Here is a 12,741-nt window from a genome sequence, read left to right as displayed (position 1 = left end):
TATCAATTGTTAACATTTTTGCTGTTGACGTTCATCATGCTGTTAACATTTTGCTTCATTCATTTTTGCTACTATATTTTAATGTGAAATAAGATAGCACGACCTTTCACCAAATCATTATTTTAAACAATTATGATATTTCCAACATAACCACAACACTATAACACTCCTAAAATGTTAACAATATTCCTGTATCTTCTAGCAACCATTCCATCTGAAATTTCTTCTGTTGTCCCTGTTATATTCACAGATGGTTTCTACAAACCAGGACATAATTAAGGACCACATAGCACCTTAGTTGTTATGTCTTTTAAGTGTCTTTTAATTTAAAAGAGTTCTGCTTCCTTTTTATTTTTTAACAAATTTGACTTGTTGAAGAGATCAAGTCAGTTTTCCTTTAGAATGTCCCATCTTCTGCGCTAGTTTGAATGCTTTCTTGTGCTATGTTTTAACTTGTTCTTCTATCCCCCTCATTTCCTGTAAACTTCAGTTTAGATCTAAAGACTTGATTAGATTTGGGGTAAATTCAGTTGGCAAGAATACTTCAGAAGTAACGTTTTATATTTTATACTGCATCACATCAGGATTAGAGGAAATTTCCACAATTTAGGAGTATAAAATAAATCCCCTTTTACCGCAGCACCTTATGCTCACTGTAGTGTTAATCACATTGTATCAAGTATTATTTTTCCATATATATTAACCTATACTTAACTGTGAACTCCTCAATGGGCTGGACCAGTCTTGTTCATCTTGTTATCATTAAAACCTAATAGCTGGTACAGAGCAAGAATTTTATAAATCCATGAGCGTCAGGCAGGTATTTTACCAACCTTACATGAAATAACAGAGGCTGAGAGAGAGGGAATACCTGATTTGTTAGAGTCAAGCAGCTTAAAATGGCCTGGGTTATCTAATTCATTTTCTCATGCTCCTTCTCTACAATTTGCCATTGTGGTCCACTTTATTTATTTGTTTCATTAGAATTTATCTTCTCATGTGTATATTGATAAGCCAAATTCTCTGGGGGCAAAAGGCGTTTTTCATATTTTCTTCAAGATTTAGTGCAATGCTTTCACTAAGTAGACTTTTAATAAATAATGATTGATTTACAGGAAAATTTTCCTTTGAATAATATATATGTTATATATAAATATGTATATATATATATAATATGTTTGTATATATGTATGTAAAAGTATATATATGTGTGTGTATATATATATGTATATATATATATATATATATATATATATATATATATATATAATGCTAGAATGAAAAACACAAACTATTTGGACCAAATAATTAAGAAGGTGGTAGTTTTGCTATAAACAATAAATTCTGTTTGGTATGGAAAATATTGACAATATGTGCATCAACTGATTATAAAGAATGTAGACACTGGCTGTGGAAGGCATGTGTCCTCTGATGGATAAGAGCTAAGGTGCTAGAAGCTAAAAGCAGAAAGTCCATGGGGAGTGACATTACTCTTAAATGGCTTAAAAGTTAAACTCAGAAGGCGAACTTAGAAGCTATTTAGTATAGCTTAACACACTTTCCAGATGAGAAAACTGAGGCCCTGAGATGATTAAGTGACTTCTCCAATATAATAGAACCAGCAGTCATCACACACTCATGTCTTCTAACTGGTAGGACACTATTTTTTTCTCAATGCTAGACTCCCTCTCCATTGATTACGTTTTAATTCATAAATAGATTTATTATTTATTCATTTAGTCCCTCGTTCATTTGTTCTTAATTTTTTTGACCGTTCGTTTTTCCAGAGAATCTTATCAGTTTGTCTCCAAGTTATTCAAACACACACACACACACACACACACACACACACACACACACACAGGAGTAAGGCTGGAACTCAAAGTGATTTATGAAATTTGAAATCTGGCTTCTTGCCATGTGGCTCACTCCATCCTCAAAGCCAGCAATGGTCCATGGTAAATCTCCTTCCCATCAAATCTCTCACACATCCTGAATCTCTCTCCAGGTAGAGCCTTACTTATCCTTTTTTAAGGTGTCGCTTGATTGTGTTAGGCACATCAAGATAATCTCCCCTTTTTAAAGCCAACTGATTTGAGACCTTCATTATATCTGCAAAATCCCTTCACAGCAGCACCTAGATTAATGTTTGAATAACTAGGAGAAGGAATGTGTACACCAAGGGATGGGAATATTGGGCACCATCTTAGAATTTTATCACAATTTAAAATATGACTTTCATGAAAATGGACAGAAATCAATAGCCTTCAGAAAAAGCATGTGAGATATAAAATCGTCTCTAATTATAATTGGGGTGGTGGAGAACTATTTCATTAAAACATAATTCTATGTTAAGCATACAATTAGAAGACTAAGGGATATTTTATTCAAGTAATAATTTGGGGGAATACAAGGTGAACTCTTGGAATTTAAAATGGGAAGAAAGCTGCAAGTAATCCCTCATCATGACCTAATTGTCACTCTTCATTCTTTTAGGGAAATGGCAAGTACAGAGGATACTTATTCAGAGTAACACAACCTGTAGTCTGCATGAAATCCAATTTATCATATCCATTACACCTTCATTAAGCTTGATTATTCAGGGTATTCATGACATGATTTTTCCAAAAATGTTGTCAATGAAAACATGGTAATAATTTGAATATTTTTGTGACTTTGCTTTCTGCAGTCTTTCAGACTGAGAGGAGAATATTTAGAGCAGTATGAATTGTTAATGTTCAGAGTTGGGATATTTATTTCTTCAGTAACCAGTCCTAAGCTGAGGACTTCTATATATGTGAGTTCAAAGATGACTTCAGTTAGAAAATACATTATGGACCCCCTATTCCACATGGATCTCCTTTTTCTAGAAAGACCTTCCCTAAAGGTACAACTTTGGCTCACTCCACAGTCAACCACATGTCCTTTGTAATTTTAGCTATGAGCTCCAAGTCTTTCCTTTGTCAGGATTATTTTTCTGCTTTCTTGTAGGTACATGTTATCATTATACAAATGTAGGTACATGTAATTATTTTACAAATGCCCTTTTACAGATAGATTATGTTTCCATAAATCTTCATGGACAGTCTTTGAAGATTAAAATATACTATTTGATTTAAAATGAAATTGTTGGTTAGCTTCCCAGGCATACCCAGAACTCTACTTAACTCTTATTGTAACTGAACAAAGGTACTAAATGCATTGAATTCCTGGGAGCCATTTGGTGCCAAAAAATTTTACTTCTCTTTTCCTAGTCTGGTGCCCATCCTTTGAGGAAAGTTTTTGTAGAACCAGAGTGCCAAACTCTCCTTCCACTAATGAAAATCATCATTCTCTGAGCCACTGAAATCAGTAATTTGTTATAGAACAGAAACCTTTTGTGTTGACCTAATATACTCTGATATGTGAATATCTAAATACTCACATATGTGAATATCTGAATACTCTGAATATCTGAATACTGTCTGGATACTCTGTGACTATTTTAGAATAGCTCTTTAATACTAAAAGTAGTAAGAACTGCTATATAGTAAATACTAACTTTGTAGGAATTGTTGATATATTGTTGCATTTCATCCTCTAAACACGCTTGTTAGTAGAATTATTTATCTTCATTTTACTGGCAAATAGCTTACTCAATTAATGCAGCCAGTATGCAGAGTTGTAACCTAACTTGGCCACTAGGACTCAGAAGCCCATTTTTCTCTATGATATCAAACTTCCTTTTCAGAGTGATTTTTTTCCATTTTCGGAACAGGCTTCCTATTAACCCAAATAAATAATGTGTGAAATTTCAAACAGCATAAAAAGCAAGTGAAGGCTTTAGCTCAGACACAGAACAGGGCTGGTTCCACACCCATGTGCAGCAATTAAAAATCAGGAGGGATATTTCACCTGCAGAGTATCCCTGGAGGAGTGAAGGGTCCCCTGCCAGGTTCCAGTACTGGGAAGAGAAGTCCCCATACCTTCTGGCTGTGGAAACTGGTGGAGATTGTAGCTGAGTGAGCCAGGTGGCTGATGGAGTCTCAGGTGTTCCTCTTGAAGGGCCCATGCAAGGACTTATTCGCTGACAGGCTCACTTGCTCTGAGCTCCAACATTGGAGCAGCAGCCCTGAATGTGCCAGGGACATACAAAGAGGAACTGAATTGTCTGGCTCAGGGTGAGGGATGAAGGGTCAGCTTTCTGCCAGACAGAAATGCTGTTAGAAGCCATTGTTCCTTTGTTGAGCCTTCACATCACACAGCCTGTACACATAAGCAGGTGCCATATCTGAGTCTCCACCAACCTGGCTAATACCATTTGCCTTGCCCTGGTGATTTCCTGAGATCCTGCCCCACCTAACTACCCAGCCTGCTTCCTGTTGCTTTTCCAAACAAATGGCTTGTCTTAGCTCATGTTGTGGACTTTCCTAAAATTTCTCAAAGGTTCACAAACACCAAACAACCAGTATCTGGCCTTGGTGTGCCCAGTATCTCTTGCTGAGTAGCCCCAAACCCAGCCCTAGCATCAGCTGGCTTCTGGTCACAGCTTAGCCTCTCCCAGGTACCTCCAAGCCCAGTGCAAATGGCAACCATTTGCAGATCACTTTATAGCTTATACCAATTGCCCTGGGTAGGATACAGTCAGTGGTTGACTTGGTCTGCGCCACACCTCTCCCCAAAAGCCCCAGAACCAGTGTATCTGTCTGGCTTCAGACCAGACCGGAGTGCCACCCAAATACCTCCACAAATGATACACTCAAAGGGAAGACTAGGCCGGCACCAGAATCTGATAAAGTGAATCCTGCTCCACAGGGCCAGCCCCTGCACAACAACTCCTCTACTGTAGTCATAACCAATCTGCCCAAGGGTCAGTCCCTTCCACTGATATACAAACAGCAACCAAGGCTCAACTACAACAGGAGAGCACACACAACTCACACATGGACATACCTGGAGCACCTGACTCAGGTGACCTGGGAGACTGTGTCACTGGGCCCATAGGGCATCTACTACACATGGCCTCTCTACCGAGACCAGGAGACATAGCAGCTTTACCTAATATATAAAAACAAACAGAAGGATGCAGTCAAAATCAGGAGACAAAGAAATGTGTCCCAAATGAAAGAACAGAACAAAACTCCAGATAAAAAACTAAACAAAATGGATACAAGCAATCTACCAAATGCAGAGTTCAAAGCACTGGTTATATGGATGCTCAGTGATAAATTTAACAAAGGATAGGAAAGATAAAACTGGAGATAGAAAATATAAAAAGGAACCAGACAGAAATGAAGAATACAGTAACCAAAATGAAGAATACATTAGAGGGAATCAATAGTAGATTGGATGAAGCAGAGGACTGAATCAGCAATTTGGAAGATAAGGTAACATAAAACACCCCATCACAAAAAGAGAGAGAGAAAAAAACACAAAACAAAACAAACAAAAAAAAAGAAGAAAAAATAAATAAAGAAAACATCAAATCAGAGCAGCAAAAAGAAAAAGAATCTAAAAAAATAAGGATAGTTTAAGGGGACTCTGGGACAACATCACATGTACCAACGTTTGCATCATAGGAGTACCAGAAGGAGAAGAGAAAAAGCAAGGAATTGATAACCTTTTTGAAGTAGTAATGACAGAAAACTTACCTAACCTGATGAAGGAAATACACATACAAGCCCAGAAAGCACAGAGAGTTCCAAACAAGATGAACCCAAAAAGGCTCACGCCAAGACATATCATAATTAAAATGCCAAAGGTTAAAGACAGAGAACCTTAAAAGCAGCAAGAGAAAAGCAGTTAGTTACTTACAAGGGAGCTCCCAAAATACCGTCAGCTGATTGCTCAATAGAAGCTGTGCAGACCAGAAGGGATTGGCAGGAAATATTTAAAGTGATGAAAAGTAAGGACCTACAACCAAGATCATTCTACCCAGCAAAACTATCATTTAGAATTGAAGGCTAGATAGAATCAAAAATGAGATAAAGAACTTCCCAGACAAGAAAAGTCTAAAGGAGTTAATCACCACTAAATCAGTATTATAAGAAATGTTAAAGGGATTTTTAGGAGAAGGAAGAGGAGAAGGAGAAGGAGAAGCAGGAAGAGGAGGAAGAGAAGGAGAAGGAGGAGGAGGAGGAGGAGGAGGAGGAGGAGGAGGAGGAGGAGGAGGAGAAGGAGGAGGAGAAGAATAAAAAATTTGAATAATGAAATGGCAATAACTACATGTTTATCAACAGTTACTTTAAATGTAAATGGATTAAATAAAAAGACATAAGATGGCTGAATGGATAAGAAAACAAGACCCTTACATAAGCTATCTACAGGAGACTCAGTTCAGATAGAACAACACACACAAAACGAAAGTAAAGGGATAGAAAAAGTTATTTTATGAAAATGGAAGAGAAAAAACTCTGGAGTAGCAATGCTTACACCAGACAAAACAGACTTTAAAACAAAGGCTATAACAGGATACAATAGGACCCAGTAATTCCACCTCTGGGTTTTTATCTGAAGAAACCCAAAACACTAATTCAAAAAGACTTATGCATCTATATGTTTGTTGCGGCATTATTTACAACAGCCAAGATATGGGAGCAATCTAAGTTTGCTCAATCGATAAGTGGATAAAGAAGAAATGGTACGTATATACAATGGAATATTACTCAGCCATAAAAAAGAATGAAATCTTGCCATCTATAAAAACATACATGGACCTAGAGGGCATTAGACTGAGTGAAATAAATGAGACAGCAAAAGACAAATACCATATTGTTTTACTTATATGCGGAGTCTAATAAAACAAAACAAACAAAACAGGAACAGACTTATGATACAGAGAACATTTTGGTGGTTGCCACATGGGAGAGGTGTTGGGGGAATGGGTAGAGAGAGGGAATGGGATTAAAAGCTACAAAATGAAATTCACAAAATAGTCATAGGGATAAAGTATATCATTGGGAATATAGTCAATAATATTGTAATAACTATGTATGGTGTCAGATGGGTACTAAATTTATCAGGGTGATCACTTCGTAAGTTATATAAATGCCTAGTCACTGTGTTGTACACCTGAAACCCATATAATATTGTATGTCAACTGTAATTGAAAAATAAAACATTGTTTAAAAAATAAACATGTAAAGCCTGAAGGAAGATGTGAAATTGAATAATTGAGATTAAAACATAAAGGAAATAAAAATAAAAGAAAGTGAAGAGTTTTATGAACTGAAGATAGAGGCGGTTTTACTGATTAGAGAGGCCACCCATCTTTGTTATGGTTAAGTCTTAAATGTGTTTTTGTTTTCACATCTTCTTCCTTTCTACTGGCTTTGAATTCTCATGAATTCTAAAAAACTTAGGATTCCCTTCTCCCGTTCCCCACAGAGGCTCACATAACAATGGCAGAGGTCATTTGACAAGAAGGAGGAGGGAAGGAGGTCTGTGAAGCAGGCCTGTACTGGGAAAATTAATGACCATATTTGGGGTTGTCTGTAAATTTTGAAGGCTTTTATTTGACACTTTTTCCCCATACTTCCACATGTTCTCTATATGTTTTATATCTTGAGATGTTATATGTACACATACCCCTAAGTGGGCAAGATCTTGAAGAGAGTGAAGAAGTCATAGATAGCACTGAGGCATTTCTCAATAAGTATTCCCAGGTAGCAGGGGAAAGAGAGGTTTCCCATATTCAAGTAGGTTTGGAAAAAATGAGTTAAATAAAGTTAAATAGGATCCTCACTTCTAGAAATCTTAGAGCCTTTACTAGTTTCAAATAGGTATAAAGGTGAGCATCATTTACATCTTGGTTTTATAAATATTCTGTTCACTGATACAACCCCAGTGCTTATACATTGTCTGCATCTTAGTAGATACTTGAGTACTATTTATTAAATTGGATTGAAATAAAAGTTTTCCAAATGTACTTTTTTATAAAATCACCATATTTATCAATCTTCTGTGGGATTCTGATGTTCTACTGAACAGTTTTGAAAACATGGCTCTGGGTGTATTTACACCACTGTGGTGCTCCATGGAGTGCCTCGCTGTCAGGAGGTTTCAAAAAAAGAAGAAACAAAACTTCTGATACTCTTTCTGTACCTAACTCCCAGATATGGGTGGGAATGAGGGGTGGTGCAAAGAAGGTAGTGCAAAATTGAATAAATTTCACTGTAAGTCCAAACCAAAGAAAAATTTTTGTGGAAAATTATGAAGAGATTCAGGCTGAGCTGAATTTAGGAGACTCAGAGAAGGAAAATAAGCACTCCAGAAAATACAAGACTCCACTTCTTCACCTATGTAGGGAAATGCCTTCACCTTGGTCCAAGGGTTGGAAATTGGGCATACTGGTCAAAAAGGAGCATAACTGGGGATTTTGAGGCTGGAAGAGGAAAACATTAACTAAAGGGGATTGAGAACTTCTTCCCTGGATTTGCCATGAATGTGCTTTATCCCCCTGGAGGTGTACTTTTACCCCCCAAATATGTTTTTGACACAAGGTACAGTCCCACCTATTAAAGTTTGTAAAATATGTATCTGATTGGAGGTTAAGGCCCAGGCTGGGATAATATACCTATATGAAAAAGTAATTGTATTCAAATGCGTGGGTCAGAGACTTGCACACTACAAACATGTCCTAACAAAGTACCTCTAAGAATTGACCAGCTATTATAATATTTCTTATTCCTCATTTGTCCTTTCATTTGTCTGTCTATCCATTCAGCTATCTATGTATTGTCCATTTATCCATCTATTTTCCTTTCCACGGCCTCATATCAACTCTTTGTTAAGTCTAGGCATCATGCTGGGCTTAGGGATGCAAGGGTGAATAAGACATGGCCTCTTCCCTCATGCAACTCGGGGTACAACCTATAATAATTTTTTCTCAATTTGTACCATGTGATTAAAAATAATGAAGTATTATAAACTACTTTTCTGTAAATATTTAAAATAACACAAATAACAATTTTCCATTAAGGTAACAAAAATGAGATAATGATTGTGAAATAATAGAAAATTCATATATTGGTCTCTGCCCCTGGTTCCTGGCACAGAACTCCTAAAATCCTTGTAATTGTCTAAGTGAGAAGAGTGTTATGGCATCTTTTGTTTTGATATTTGGTCTTTGGCCAACCCCTACACCATTCCTGACATAGAGCTCCTAAGTCCCTTGGAATTTCCTGGGTGACAGGGTATCTTTTGTTTTGATGAGGTTAACTCTTGGGGAGGGATGCTGAATAGATTCAAGATGGGTGCTAGTCATCAGAAAGACCAAGCCATGATTAGAAGCTTGGAATTTTCAGCTCCCCCATCCTTTGGGAAGGGGAGAGGGGCTGAAGGTTGTTTAATAATCGTTCATGCCTATGTGATGAAACCTCCATAAAAATCCCAATAGTATGGGGTTTAGGGAGCTTAGGTATTGGTGTATCCCAACTCCACAGAAACAGAAGCTCCTGCATTTGGGATCCTTCTGGACTCTGTATGTTATCTCTTCATCCTGCTGTTCACCCATGTCTTTTAATATCCTTTGTAGTAAACTGCTAATCTAGTAGGTAAACTTTTTTCCTAAGTTTACTGTGTTTTCCTGAAAATAAGACCGGGTCTTCTATTAATTTTTGCTCCAAAAGACGCATTAGGGCTTATGTTTAGGGGATGTCATCCTGAAAAATCATGCTAGGGCATATATTCCAGTTAGGTCTTATTTTCGGGGCAACATGGTATGAGCTGCTCTAGCAAATTAATCAAATCAGAGAAGGGGATTGTGAGACCCTATGATTTACAGCTAGTTGGTCAGAAATACAGATAACAGCATAGGCATCTGAAGTGGGGCGAGGGCAGTCTTACGGCACTAAGCCTTAACCTATGGAATCTGTGCTAACTCTAGTGTCAGAATTGATGTGAATTGGAGGACAGCTGGTGTTAGAGAATTACGTGGGGGAAAAATCCCCACACAGCTGATGTCAGAAGTGTTGAGAGTGTGGTACTAGTGTGAAAGTAAAGGAAAACAGAGTTTTTCTGAGACAAAGACTTAAACAAATTCCTTTAAGTGTTCACCTTTATGGACAAATCTTCTCTAGGCATCCTGCTGTTGCAGATATGACCCTGTCTTTAGGGTCAGAAGAGTTTGGCTTCAGTCCCTGCTTGTAACTACTTATCAAGTATCTTGAAAAATTTATGAGACCTCCCTGGATTTCAGTTTTCCCACCTTAAAATAGTGATAATAAAAACTACCCAGATATGTGAGGCAATGAAATGAATAATAAAGGACTGTAGCACATATCAAATTCCCTCTCTGGGTCAGGAGTTCTCATGTGGGTCATCTCATGTAACTGTTGCCAGAGCTTTGTGGGGTACTCAGTGACTAGCACTATGAATCTTTTACTTGAATTTTAAATAAAAGTTATTTTCTCTTGAAAATTATTTTTAAAAAAGGAAAAGCAGAATATCATAATAGTTAAGCTCTGATTCCACACTACCTCAAATCCCAACTCTTCCACTCATTAGCCTGTGATGATACAGGGCTAGTTACCTTTTCATCTGTAAAATTGAGATAATAATAGTACCTAAGCATAGGATTATTGGGCAAATTAAATGTGTTATTATAATGTAGCGTGTATACAGCACATAGAAAGCTCTATGAGTTTGCTGAAAACTAACAAAAAGTAAAATTTAATTGATAAGTTATGCAAAGTTTTGTAATCAGTAAGAAACATGGATATATTAGAGAATAGACTTGGCAAATTAACAAGTTGGTTACAATGAGTATTGAGAATGAAATTAAAATATAAAACGTGAATGTTTACAAAGACTTTCCCAGGACTGTCTTTTTCTCTAAAGGATGATAATGAAGAGGAGGAACCTAATTTTTGCTTTATTGAACAATGCCAAAGATAATGAGCTATAGGAAGAGAAAGATGCAAACTTCTGGGAAAAGGACAACAGTCTCAGATGAAGACGTCACTTGGTATTTTATGTTTTATAAGGGAAATAATTGAGATTTTAAATGAGAGATTCACCCAGTTAACAAATTTATAGGGAAAAGTAGGGGTATGGATATTACTCAAGGCAAATGAAGATGGTTATTCAGAGCAAAGTCCAAACACTAAAGACTATCTCTGAAATGTAAAGAAGAGGGTCATTAAACCCATTAAGAAGAGATTCAATGTTCAGCATAAGAGAAACAGCGAAGATACGAACCAGATATAGTTTGACAAGGCTTCTACATTGTATTTCTTGTTAATGGAGAAGAATGGTCAGTATGACTATAGAGCACACTGTAAAATTAGTGTGAGACATAGGGTTGTCATAGTGCAGGTCTCCCCCATTCTCCAGAAGTAGAGCATTCCTGTGAAACCTTTCGTTCGCCGAAATGGTTTGGAAGACGAAATGGTTTGGAAGACGAAATGGTTGCGAAACCAAAGACGCAATTACAGTGAAGTGATATGTAAAAAAATTTAAGCATTCCCATATCCAAAAAATAACCTACCAAATCATACCAAATAATAAAACCACAAATATATAGTAAGAACAGGAATGACATGATAAGTAGAGTGAGGCTGACAGTGCTAGTCTCCCTGCCTGGGGTGCAGACTGCCTTTGTAATGGCTCTCTGCAAAACAGACATTAAACGCCCTTTTCGCTTTTTGCCTGTTTTTGTAAAAGCAAAAATCCTCTTTGGATTTCTTTTGATTAACAAAAACAAGTACTAATGTAGATCTTTTGTAAAAGCGATGTGGCTGTAACACGAATTTTTGAAAAGTAGGGGGTACCTGGAATTAAGCAGTTGCTTTGCCTTAATCCTTAAATTTGCCTGTTAGTGTGACCTGCCATCTCCCCTAAATCCTCTAAATCCTGGATTAGTGTTTCATGAATTTACCTTAAAGGAACCATAAACTTTCAGTGTTTCCCACTTTGTTTCTTTATCAAGAAACCTCATGGATGTTCTGAACAAGAGCATTGCTCTCCAATATTATTCCTGTAATTTACTTCCCTTAAACTGAAAACATTTCCTATAAACACCTAAACATTAGAAAATATGGCGTTTAATGTCTATAATCATGTAAGTTCATATTTTTAAAAGAATAATTTTGGGGAATGTGAAACATGAAAGTTTGGAATTACTGCTTTCCAGTATCATGATTTCCATAAACATGGAATATGCATTTTCAAATTCAATGAATTTTAATAAATAAGCAAAACATTAATGCTAGACATTTACATTTGTTTACTCATTCATTTGTTCAACAAATATTTGTGGAGTGCCAATTATGTGTGAAACATTATAGACCCTTTCTAAGGGTCTCAGAGACTCTTTGGCAATTACTATGTGCTCAATAAAGGGCAGATACAAACATGTATTTTATTGCTGGTGAAGGAAACCCAGTGAAGTTCACTAACTTAGTGGCTCATTTACTGTCAAATTCTCATCTCTGAAATCCACCAGGTAGAATCCTTGCCATCTGGAGAGTCTGAAAGAGTCCAGGAAGACTGGACTTAAGGCGTTGTGGACTTTAGTTCTCGGATTCTGTCATCATACAGCTCTGTAGATCTGACGAGGCCCATTAATTTGTTTCCCTCAGATTTCTCACTTTAAAATGGGAGCTAATAAATACCTGTTCTACTGATCTTACAAGAATGTTTGATTATTAAATGAAATAACATATGTGAAAATGTTTTCAAAATGGCACAAATATAAGCAATGGTAAAATATTACTGCCATCATGTATGTTTAAACTCACTATTTCAGTTGTATATAAAGTT

The sequence above is a fragment of the Rhinolophus sinicus genome, linkage group LG02 (assembly GCF_036562045.2).
Source record: "Rhinolophus sinicus isolate RSC01 linkage group LG02, ASM3656204v1, whole genome shotgun sequence".
Classification (NCBI taxonomy): Eukaryota; Metazoa; Chordata; class Mammalia; order Chiroptera; family Rhinolophidae; genus Rhinolophus; species Rhinolophus sinicus.
This window is presented reverse-complemented; position numbering follows the sequence as displayed.